The 12,542-nt window shown below is 51.9% G+C and overlaps 1 non-coding gene across 1 annotated transcript; it reads right to left on the bottom strand.

Annotated features, from left to right (window-relative positions):
- Positions 1 to 1,105: 1,105 nt before the first annotated feature.
- TRNAT-AGU (transfer RNA threonine (anticodon AGU)) lies at positions 1,106 to 1,179 on the bottom strand. Its single transcript has one exon. It is a non-coding gene; the product is annotated as a tRNA-Thr (tRNA).
- Positions 1,180 to 12,542: the final 11,363 nt, after the last annotated feature.

Raw genomic sequence — 12,542 nt, forward strand, 5'->3', positions numbered from 1 at the left:
TTCAAGGATTAAACTTATAACCCCGGGTTTAACAGGCCAAGGCTCAAACCACTGAGCTATTTCACCCTCTTGGACCAAACTGCATGGCAGCGTGGATGTGCTCTTGAGCAAGAACTCGTGCCAAGAACAGTGCTCCCTGTGCACTGGCCTTTTATCTGGGTGCTGGCAGGGGGGTGAGAGGTGGCAGGTATTGATGGGTAACAGGTTCAAAGGCCCATCCAGAGAAGCCAGCAACTGCATCTCTGCAAGTGACCTCACTTTACACACCTCAGCTTTTCAGAAACACTCTCCTCCTGTCTGCGCCTAACACCAGTGTTAGCTACTGAGGGGTCCTGTCTGGGGGGAAATGGCAGTTCCAGGGGACACTTGTCCAGTGTTCAAACATCTCACAGATAACATGGCAAGAAGGCAGCCAGAGAGACTTGCACCTACTAGGAAACATCACAACTACCACCTTCAATGGGACTTGAACCCACAGTCCTGTCATTAGGACACCAATGCATTGCCCATTAGGCCACAGTAGTGGCACTAAAATGGCAGAAATTCCCTCTTCCAAATACACATTCCTCGACTTTTAGATGACAGATTCAAGCTGTTGAAAGGAGCCAGAAACACAGGAAGGGCTGAAAATCAGCTCTCAGGAGGCACCTCCAGCTGCCCCCAGAGTGTGGGTCACCCCACACTAGCCATGGGCGAAACTCAATACCTTGACATCTCGTCTCCCTCCCAAAGCCAGGGGCTTGTCTCCCACAGCTGCAGCCTCAGCAGGGAGCCGCACTGGTGCTCACGCTGCTCCTGGGGGTCCCACAGGGGCTGGGGCTGGCAGGGAATGGGCAGTTGTCATTGGAGGGGAAGTATAAAATGCAGCCACATTGCTGAGGGCAGGGAGAGCAGCTGGTGCTGCGCTGGTGGCACCGTGGGACATCCCTGGGGGAGCTCTGCAATGTGACCCTGGCTCCCAAAGCAGCAAGTGCAGAATCCCCCTCAATGAGCACGAGAGACTCTGACAGTTCTGGTCTGAATCTGGCTGAAGGGCTCAAGTGCCCGAGTGCTGGAGTGTCAGAGGCCAGAAAGACATAGGAAAAAGTAAACAAAGTCCACCACAAGGCACCACTGGGAGTTGAATCCAGGATCTCCTGTTTACTAGACAGGTGCTTTAGCCAGCTAAGCCATGGTGCCTGCCTTGGAAAGCTTGGTGAAACTGTTCTATTCTATGGTCCCAGACAACACCTTTGACTCCCAAAGTGCAGCCATTCCCCATTTCCCTCCAGCCCTGGGGGTGTCTGGCTCCCTGGGCACAGAAGGCTACAGCTCACCGGGGAGAGGCTCTGACATGCACATCTCCCCCAGCTGCTTGGCCTGGGGAGTTGGCCTTGAGCTTTAGCACCGCCAAGGGGAGGGAGAAGTGCAGCAAACATTGATTTGTCTGGATTGTAAACGCCTGGCTCTCAGGGTTTGGGTTGGAGACCCAGGTGGGGGCCTGGCCTCCTGCAGGTTGGTCCTTTCCTGAGGGCACAGAATTAAGAGAGAATTCCTTTGCCCTGCACAAACTGAGTTGGCCAAAGTGTAAGTAACAACTTTTTTGTTCACATACAAGTACAGGAGATCGGTCTCCCACAGCAGTGGTGGCCAAGGAGTTTGATTAGAAACCCCTTGCAACCTCACTCAGGGTATGTCTACACTACAAAGTTAGTTCGAACTAACGGACGTTAGTTCGAACTAACTTTAATAGGTGCTACACTAGCGCTCCGCTAGTTCGAATTTGAATCGAACTAGCGGAGCGCTTAGTTCGAACTAGGTAAACCTCATTTTACGAGGACTAACGCCTAGTTCGAACTAGCTAGTTCGAACTAAGGGCTGTGTAGCCCTTTAGTTCGAACTAGTGGGAGGCTAGCCCTCCCCAGGTTTCCCTGGTGGCCACTCTGGCCAACACCAGGGAAACTCTATGCCCCCCTCCCGGCCCCGGACCCCTTAAAGGGGCACGGGCTGGCTACGGTGCCCGTGCCAGGTGCAAGCCTGCCAGCACCCAGCTAGCAGACCCTGCACCTGGCACGGCACAGAGCCACCCACCCGATGCCCCCCAGCCCACCCCCTCTTGCCGGGACCAGGCTGGCGGCTCCCGGGAGTTTGCCCTGGACCGCAAGAGGCGGGCACCTTCCTGGGCTAGTGCGGACATCGTGGACCTCGTCCACGATCTCCGCACTAGGCACAGGAAAGTGGCCGTCTAGGGCAGGAGAGCTGCCAGCCTGGCCACCCAGGAGCAGGTGTGCATGAAAATCAAGGGGGTCCACTGAGACCCCCGACCCTGAGCCCTGAGCTTACAATGGCCGTCCTGGGTCAGACCAAAGGTCCATCTAGACCAGTAGCCTGTCTGCCAACAGCGGCCAACCCTAGGGACCCTGGAGGGGATGGACTGAAGACAATGACCAAGCCATTTGTCTCATGCCATCCCTCTCCAGCCTTCCACAAACTTTGGGCAGGGACACCACTCCTACCCTCTGGCTAATAGGACTCCATGGACCCAACCTCCATCACTTTATCTCACTTCCCTTTAAACTCTGTTCTAGTTGTAGCCTTCACAGCCTCCTGCAGCAAGGAGTTCCACAGGTTAACTATTTGCTTTGTCAAGAAGAACAACTTTTTCTTACTAGTTTCAAGCCTGCTACCCATTCCTTTCCTTTGGTGTCCTCTAGTCCTTCTTTATGGGAACGCAGGATGAACTTTTCTGAATGCACCCTCTCCACCCAACCCCTTCTTTTAGAGACCTCTATCCTGTCCCCCTCCGTCTCCTCTTTTCTAAGTTGAACAGTCCCAGTCTCTGTAGCCTCTCTTCATCTGGGACCTGTTCCCAACCCCTGATCATGTTAGTTGCCCTCCCCTCTCCCAGCCTTTCTCTTCCCCTCTCCCACCTCCTTTTCCCAGTCTCCCCCAGTTTTTTTTCAATAAAGACAGAGTCAATGTTGGAAGAAACGTTATCTTTATTTTGTACATCAATAAGAAGGGGGGCTAAGGAAGGGTAAGTGGAAGGAGGTGAGGGAGGAATGGGGTACGAGCCCCCGATGGGGAGGACTGGGCTGGCTCTGCGGGCTTCTGGGTATGGAAGCTCTCCTGCAGCCCCCCAATTACTCCCTCTCCCCAGATGGCAGCCTGCGGCAAGTGCAGCTGGGCTGATGGCCGAGTGGTGTGATGTGCCCAGTGTGGGCACTCAGGGCACTCCAAGCCAGAACTTCTTTGCAAGCGGGGCACCCCTTAGAACTGTGTGTCCGGGGTGGGGGTCGGGACCCTTTAAGCGCAGCCCTCGGCTAGCCTGAGACAGCATCTCCATGCTCTAAGTCCTCCTTTTATGCCCTGCCGGCACTGCTTCCGGCCATCCTTAAGCCCTGTTCAGAGTCCACTCAATGTGGACTTGCTAGTTCGAACTAGCAAAACGCTAGTTCGAACTAGTTTTTAGTTCTAGATGCGTTAGTTCGAACTAGCTTAGTTCGAATTAACTAATTCGAACTAAGTTAGTTCGAACTAGCGCTGTAGTGTAGACGTACCCTCAGAGGCTCCTGACAAGTCTGTCTCCTGTGTCCCTCTCCACCTCAGTCCCAGTGTGTGCATGATTTCATAGCTGAGGAAACTCCTTTTTCCCTGCCAATCCTTCCCTAGCAAGCTGTACCCTTGTGTGCCAATATTCCAGTCGTGTGTTATCCCACCAAGTCCCTGTGATACCAACTTCTTCCTGCTTATTACCCATCATTCCTGTGTGTCTGTACCAGCATCTAAGCCACAGATTAGAGTTTTCTTCCCAGTGGTTCTGTGTTGCTCCTTTATCTCTGCAGTTACAGCCCCTGCTCTCTCCCATTTCTGGCCCATCTCCCAGGTGTCCATGTTGTTCACTTACCTGGGGGCTTTGGTCACCTGCCCCCATCAAACCTAGTTTAAAGCCTCCTCACTAGGTTAGCCAGTCTGCACCCAAATACTCTTCCCTTCTTTGACAGGTGAACCCCACCCCTGCTGAGCAGCCCTTCCTGCAACAGCATCCCATGGGCAAGGAGGCCAAAGCCCCCTGCCCGCAGAGCTGTAGCTTTCTGTGCCCAGGGAGCCAGACACCGCCAGGGCGGGAAGGCTGGAGGGAAATGGCTGCATGTTGGGAGTCAAAGGTGTTGTCTGGAACCTTAAAGTAGAATTTTACACCAGTATGTGAGGGGGGCACCGTGGCTTAGCTGGCTCCGGGGTCTCAAGCAGAACACTGGGGGGGGGGGGGGCACATGTCTCCTTGAGGCAGTTTCCTCATTCCCACATCCGAGACACGTACTGTGGCACAAAGAGGAAGGGTCCCTGCACAAAGTGGCTATGTCCACATTGGCATACTTCAGAAAAGCATGTCTAGATTGGCAGGATGCTTTTCCGCAAAAGCACTTTTTGCGGAAAAGCGTCCATGGCCAATCTAGACGCGGTTTTCTGCAAAAAAGCCTTGATTGCCATTTTCGCAATCGGGGCTTTTTTGTGGAAAACAGTACTGTGCTGTCTACACTGGCCCTTTTGCGCAAAAGTCTTTCGGAAAAAGACTTTTGCCCGAACGGGAGCAGCATAGTATTTCCGGAAAAGCACTGACGATCTTAAATGAGATCATCAGTGCTTTTCCGGAAATTCAAACGGCCAGTGTAGACAGCTGGCAAGTTTTTCCGCAAAATCATCTGATTTTGCAGAAAAACTTGTCAGTCTAGACACAGCCAGTGTGTCACAGGGATAAGCGTTAGCCCCAGGAACAAGCACAGCCCTGCAGAAGAGACACCCCTGGTCTGGAGCCAACAAACCCAGGAGCCGCACAACTCAGGATCCCCAAGGGCACTGACACAGACTCAGACTCCCTGGCACAGGAGAATCCCAAGCCTCAGTTCTGCCGGCCAGCGGTTTCTCCTCTTCCGTTTCTTGTCAGCTCCCTGCACAACACCCCACAACGGTAGGTGAGGATGAGTGGGGATAAACCCAGCTGTGCTGTAGAGCGGCTGTTAGGTGGGGAAAGAGAGGTGCTCCTGCCGCCTCCCCGAGCAACTCACACATGTAAGAAAACTGCGGTTGAAGGTGTTTGCATGGGAGTCAGGATGGCCGAGTGGTCTAAGGTGCCACGCTCAAGTGTCTGTCCTTCACTCAGTTGGGTTTTCTGGTCTCTGAATGGAGCTGTGGGTTCAAATCCCACTCCTGACACATCCACCATTTTGTATCTAGAGAAGTGACCTCATTTCCCTCTCTCCCATGACATTGCAGGAGCCCTTGCTCAGCATTTCTCTGAGGCTGCATCTACCCAGCAGTGTTCCGTGGGAATAATGGCCATTATTCTGAAATAACAATGGGAGCGTCTACACAGGAATTCCGTTATTCTGACTTCTGAGGATTATTCCGTTATTCTGACCAGAGGTCTGAGCAGCCAGGAGGTTTCCAGGCTGCAGACAGACAAGCCCACAGGCAAAGACAACGCAAAATCTCCGCCACTTCCTGCTCAGCCCAGTGGGGTCTCTGTGTGGCCCCCAGACCTTTTGTTTGCCATTGTCCAGACACAGGGGCCCAGATTCAGCAACACTCACAGGCCCCACAGCAGGGGGCTGGTTTGCTGCTTCACCCCACAGCCCAGCAACGAGCCCCCCAACTCCCTTTGTGCTCTGAGAGCCCGGTTTGCTGAGACCCTCCACCCCTGCCTGAGACTCTGGTTGCTTGAGACCCCAGAGCCCTCCCTTGGGCTGCCTGGCATGTGGGGACTCAGGTCTAGTGGTGGATTTGCAGAGTCCCACAACAGCTGCTGCCAGCGTGTGGATGTGCACATCTGTCTGGGGTTACTGGGGACCGGCCTGACTGGGTTAGTCCCGGATTCTGTTCCTGCCAGGATGGACATCCATCTGATTAACTCCCTTCACTTCCAGCCCTTCCTGGGATTTGCTGCTTCCTTGACTAGAGTCCCTCCCCCTGTGCGTGTGGCTGGCAGGGTCTGCTAGATGGATCCATTCACATGTAGCTTTACTGAAACCCCCCTCGTTTCTCCCTTGAACCTCCCCCCGCCCAAGGGGTGGTGCCCAATAGAACAGGCCCTGTAAGAAATGTGTCACTTTCACCCCTGGGAGCAGCTCAGCCAGGCAAAGGGGCTGCCTGGGGCAGGACATTAGCCCTGGAGGGCAGGGGTGGGTGTGGCAGTGACATCACAAGGGCCTTTTGCAGCCCCTCAGCTTATTGGCTAAAGGAGGTTGGGAGGTGATGACCTCACAGAGAGTCCATGACAATGGCCAGGTGGGACAGGCTGCAGGGCAGGGGCCATCTCAGAGACCCCCCCATGGCTTTGCTGCAGGGAGTCTCCTTGAGAGTTGCCCTTGAGGCCTTTTTGGAGCCTTCTCCTTTCCCACGACTGACTGACCTAGAGGTCAGACGTCCCTGTGGAGAAGGGAAGAGTCTCCAAGAAGACTGGCTCTAGCGTGGGAGGGGAATTAGCTCAAGTGGTAGAGTGCTTGCTTTGCATGCAAGAGGTAGATGGGTGCAAGTCTCATTCTACTTTTTACTGACAGAGCCACCCGGGGGCTAAGAGGGTCCAGACCCTCCCCTCCCTCCCCGAATTCCTACTTGCTCTCCCCCAAAACCAGCTGTGCTGGGGCAGAGAGCTGCTGGACACCAGCCCTCCTGGGCCAGGCAGTGCCAGGAGCACTGGAGACAGGTTGCAGATTGGGCAGAATTAGCTCCATTGGAAAAGTGCTGCCCCTGCGCATGAGAGGAAGCAGGATTCACTCCCATCTTCTCCCACCTGCTTGCGGGGCTGGCCCCTTTCCTGCTGCCCCAACTCTTATTCCCACCCTGCACTTTGTGCAGGGGCCAAGGCACCTGGCTGGGAGCCAGGACTCAGGACTCTTTCCCAAAATATATGAATTTCGCCCCCCACCTGCAATCCTCTGTTCTGCTCACACAGGAGCCACAATGATACAGCACATGCCACAACTTAAGTGTGGTTGTATTATGCTTTAAAAAAGCACCCAGGATCTTTTTCAGGGGGATAAGGCAACATGCCACATTTTTTGACCATACATAGATTAATCAATATTTATCATATGCATATAACACATCACACTCATGCACTCACACATACACACAAGCACACTCCGTCTTGTTGTTACCAAAAGCTTCTCCCCCTTACTGCACTGGCCAAGTGAGTTAGATGGGGGGAGGGGAGGGTGAGAGAGGTAGAACCAGGCTTCTGCCCAACAGGATCAATGCTCCCATATTGACAAGACGAAAACCCAGGGTCCCTCTGCAAGACTCCTCATAAGAACATAAGAACGGCCGTACTGGGTCAGACCAAAGGTCCTTCTAGCCCAGTATCCTGTCTGCCGATAGTGGCCAGCACCGGTGCCCCAGAGAGGGTGGACCGAAGACAACGATCAAGCAATTAGTCTCCTGCCATCTCTCTCCAGCCTCTGACAAACTGAGGTCGGGGACACCATTTCTATCCCCTGGCTAATAGCCTTTTATGGACCTAACCTCCATGAAATTATCTAGCTTCTCTTTAAACTCTATTATAGTCCTAGCCTTCACAGCCTCCTCTGGCAAGGAGTTCCACAGGTTGACTACACACTGTGTGAAGAAGAACTTTCTTTTATTAGTTTTAAACCTGCTACCCATTAATTTCATTTGGTGTCCTCTAGTTCTGCTATTTAGGGAACTAATAAATAACTTTTCTTTGTCTGCCCTCTTCACACCACTCATGATTTTATAGACCTCTATCATATCCCCCCTCAGTCTCCTCTTTTCTAAACTGAAAAGTCCCAGTCGCTTTAACCTCTCCTCATATGGGACCCGTTCCAAACCCCTAATCATTTTAGTTGCCCTTTTCTGAACCCTTTCCAAGGCCAAAATATCTTTTTTGAGGTGAGGAGACCACATCTGTACACAGTATTCAAGATCATAGAATCATAGAATCATAGAATAATAGGACTGGAAGGGACCTCGAGAGGTCATCGAGTCCAGCCCCCCGCCTTCAAGGCAGGACCAAGCTCCACCTACACCATCCCTGACAGATGTCTATCTAACCTGTTCTTAAATATCTCCAGAGAGGGAGATTCCACCACCTCCCTTGGCAATTTATTCCAATATTTGACCACCCTGACAGGTAGGAATTTTTTCCTAATGTCCAATCTAAACCTCCCCTGCTGCACTTTAAGCCCATTACTCCTTGTCCTGTCCTCAGAAACCAAGAGGAACAAATTTTCTCCTTCCTCCTTGTGACACCCTTTTAGATATTTGAAAACCGCTATCATGTCCCCCCTTAATCTTCTTTTTTCCAAACTAAACAAGCCAAGTTCATGAAGCCTGGCTTCATAGGTCATGTTCTCTAGACCTTTAATCATTCTTGTCGCTCTTCTCTGTACCCTTTCCAATTTCTCCACATCTTTCTTGAAATGTGGCGCCCAGAACTGGACACAGTACTCCAGCTGAGGCCTAACTAGTGCAGAGTAGAGCGGCAGAATGACTTCACGAGTTTTGCTTACAACACACCTGTTGATACAACCTAGAATCATATTTGCTTTTTTTGCTACAGCATCACACTGTTGACTCATATTCAACTTGTGGTCCACTATGACCCCTAGATCCCTTTCTGCCATGCTCCTTCCTAGACAGTCGCTTCCCATCTTGTATGTATGGAACTGATTGTTCCTTCCTAAGTGGAGCACTTTGCATTTCTTTTTATTAAACCTCATCCTGTTTACCTCTGACCATTTCTCTAACTTGCTAAGGTCATTTTGAATGATGTCCCTATCCTCCAAAGAAGTCGCAACCCCACCTAGTTTGGTATCATCTGCAAACTTAATAAGCGTACTCTCTATCCCAATATCTACATCATTGATGAAGATATTGAACAGTACGTGTCCCAAAACAGACCCTTGAGGAACTCCACTTGTTATCCCTTTCCAGCAGGATTTAGAACCGTTAACAACAACTCTCTGACTACGGTTATCCAGCCAATTATGCACCCACCTTATCGTGGCCCTATCTAAGTTATATTTGCCTAGTTTATCAATAAGAATATCATGCGAGACCGTATCAAATGCCTTACTAAAGTCTAGGTATATGACATCCACCGCTTCTCCCTTATCCACAAGGCTCGTTATCTTATCAAAGAAAGCTATCAGATTAGTTTGGCATGACTTGTTCTTCACAAACCCATGCTGGCTATTCCCTATCACTTTATTACCTTCCAAGTGTTTGCATATGATTTCCTTAATTACCTGCTCCATTATCTTCTCTGGGACAGACGTTAAACTGACCATTCTGTAGTTTCCTGGGTTTATCTTGTTCCCCTTTTTATAGATGGGCACAGTATTTGCCCTTTTCCAGTCTTCTGGAATCTCCCCTGTCTGCCATGATTTTTCAAAGATCATAGCTAAAGGCTCAGATACCTCCTCTATCAGCTCCTTGAGTATCCTGGGATGCATTTCATCAGGACATGGTGACTTGCTGGCATCTAACTTTCCTAAGTGATTTTTAACTTGTTCTTTGTGTATCCTATCTTCTAAACTTACCCTCTCTCTGCTTGTATTCACTACGTTAGGCACATCTCCAGACTTCTCGGTGAAGACCGAAACAAAGAAGTCATTGAGCATCTCCGCCATTTCCAAGTTTCCTGTAACTGCTTCTCCCTCCTCACTGAGCAGTGGGCCTACCCTGTCCTTGGTCTTCCTCTTGCTTTTAATATATTTATAAAAAGGTTTTCTTGTTTCCCTTTATGCCTGTAGCTAGTTTGATCTCATGTTGTGCCTTTGCCTTTCTAATCTTGCCCCTGCATTCCCGTGTTGCTTGCCTATATTCATCCTTTGTTATTTGTCCTAGTTTCCATTTTTTATATGACTCCTTTTTTATTTTGAGATCATGCAAGATCTCCTTGTTAAGCCAAGCTGGACCAGACCAACCTGTCCCTCAGCTGGAATCAATTCAAACTGGCTCTGTGTGTGTGTCTGGTTTCTGTTTCCATCCATTCAACAAGGGTGTGAGATCTGATCTGGATGCCCATTGACTCGTCCTTATGCTCCTTTGGCCATGTCCTGCAGAAGAACAAGGACCACGTCCAGCTGGGGAGGAATGGCCACAATCGATCTCACAGCATTTGATTTAGCAAGTCCAACTGAGACTCACTAAGGGTGTGTCTAGACTACTGAGTTTTGTCGACAAAGTGGACTTTTGTCGACAAAACTATACCAGCGTCTACACTACCGCTGAGTTCTGTCAACATAACGTTGACAGAACTCAGCAGTTTTGTCGACGCTGGTATACCTCATTTTACGAGGCATAACACCTTCTGTCGACAGAAGGTGTTATTGCCTGTAGGGTTGCGTCTAGACTACAGAGTTTTGTCGACAAAGCAGCTTGCTTTGTCGACAGAACTCAATGTGTCTGGACGCTCTATGTCGACAGAAGTGCAGTGGCAGAAATCCCTGCTAAGTGTGTTTCTGTGGTGTAGTGGTTATTACATTTGCCTAACATGCAAAAAGTCCCTGGTTCAAAGCTAGGCAGAAACAGAGGGTCTTCTATTATTGTGGTTCCCCTTGGTGCCCACAAGGCAGTTCCAGGGCCTGCCCCCTGGTGCAGGGCTGGGTGGCCTGTGTGTTGGCTTTCATGAGCAGGTGGGAGAGCTAAACAGGTTAGGATGAGATGGGAGGAGGCAGGGCTGGGGCTGAGACTTCTCAGCGGTGCCTTGCCTGGGGCCAGCTATTGCAGTCAGAGCCCTGCCGTGCCAGTGCCAGTCACAGTAGCCTCTGCACCTGCTCCAGGCTTGTGGTTTCCTTCTTCCCAACACTCCTCCCCAGTCAGCCTTTTCCTGAACCAGCAGTTCCATGGGTGGCCAGGGGAGGCCTCTTCTGTGTCCCAGGAGGACCAAGGAAAATGTGAGCTGCCACCGCACATGAAGCCCTTGCTGCTGCCGGAGCCACTCCCTGTGCTCAGCGGCCGGCTGCTAGCATGTGCAGGCTGGGATGCTGTGTGCAGCCAGCCTGCACGTGCAGGATATGATGTAGTGCGTTGTGAGCAGAATGGCATGGCCCCATTCCCGCCTCTCTTCCCGGGCTGACCCAGTGGCCGAAAGGGGCTGCGGCTGCTGCTGACAGGGAAGAAGCTGGGAGGCAAGGTGCTGGCAGCAAGCGATTCCGGCTGCCTCTTTGCCCTGGGTCTCAGTGCACCATGCCAGCCGCCAGCCACCTTGACCAAACCTCAGACCAGCTGGACTAGCCAGCCCACATCACAGTGAGTCACTAGTGGCCCCATCAGAGAAGAGCCATTGGCAGCTGCAGAGAGTCTCTGCAGCTGGCTGAGGTACCTTTCTTGAAAGGACCACTGGTGACCTGTATTTTCATAGGGCCGGCTAGCTCAGTTGGTTAGAGGGTGGTGCTAATAACACCAAGGTCATGGGTTCAAGCTCCATGCTAGTCACAGGGCTGTTTGGTTTGTCGACCTATGCTGATTTTGCCTCCTGCTATGGACAGGGAAGACCAAGGAAATGGGGGTTCAGGGCCTGTGAGCTCCCCCCCTTGAGGAATAAGGCAGTCTGCTCAGTTAGCACAGGCCATGCCATGGTGTATCTCTGAGAAGCAATAAACCTTTCTACTCTTCTGGATGGCTGAGTGTCACATTTGGCTGTGGATGGGGGTGCAGGGTTGGGGGCTCCCCGACATGCCATCTGGAACTTTCTGATCCAAAACATTTGTGATCTGGCAGGACCAAGGATCTTCCAGGAGGAGAGTGTCTTGGTGCTATGCCAGGGGAAGGGGGTGTGCACAGCTGGGCTGCACGGTGGGGGAGAAAGCTGGGAAGCTCAGCATAGGGTGCTTGGGAGCTGGTGCATGGCTCAGCTGGGCTGCGGGGGGAAGCAGCTCCAGAGCTGGCACATGGTCAGCTGGATGGCTGGAGTTGGGAGCCCAGGGGAGGGAGAAGCTGGCAGCAGAAGGGCTGGAAATTACCTCCCGTGGGCCAGAACAATCCCTCAGCTGGAACCAAAGGTGCCAGAGCAAGGAGGCCGAACCTGTTCCTAGGTGTCCTGTGCTACTGGTGGTGCATGGCCACACGGGGGTCGGTGCACACTGCATCATTCTGCACGTGGACAAACAATGAGGGACCACTGGTCCTGGGGCTGCTTCAACATCTTCACTAATGAGCTGGGATGGGGATGGGTTTGCGGCTGACACTGAGCTGGGTGGGGGGTAGATACTCTGGGGGACAGGGACTGGACCCAGAGTGACCTGGAGAGATTAGAGGATTAGTTTACAAGAAATCTGCTGATGTTCAACAAGGACAAGTGCTGAGTCCTGCCCTTGGGATGGAAGAAACCCAAGCATTGGTACAGGCAGGGGAGCGACTGGTTAAGTAGCAGTTCTGAAGAAAAGGCTCTGGGGATTCCAGTGGATGAGAAGCTGGAGCTGAGTCAACAGGGCGCCCTCCAGCAGAGGGCAACCAAAATGAGGGGGCTGGGTCACTTGACCTATGAGGAGAGGCTGAGGGAGTTGGGCTTGCTTAGCCTGCAGAAGCAAAGAGTGAGG

The sequence above is a fragment of the Pelodiscus sinensis genome, chromosome 19 (assembly GCF_052426305.1).
Source record: "Pelodiscus sinensis isolate ZL-2025 chromosome 19, ASM5242630v1, whole genome shotgun sequence".
Lineage (NCBI taxonomy): Eukaryota > Metazoa > Chordata > Testudines > Trionychidae > Pelodiscus > Pelodiscus sinensis.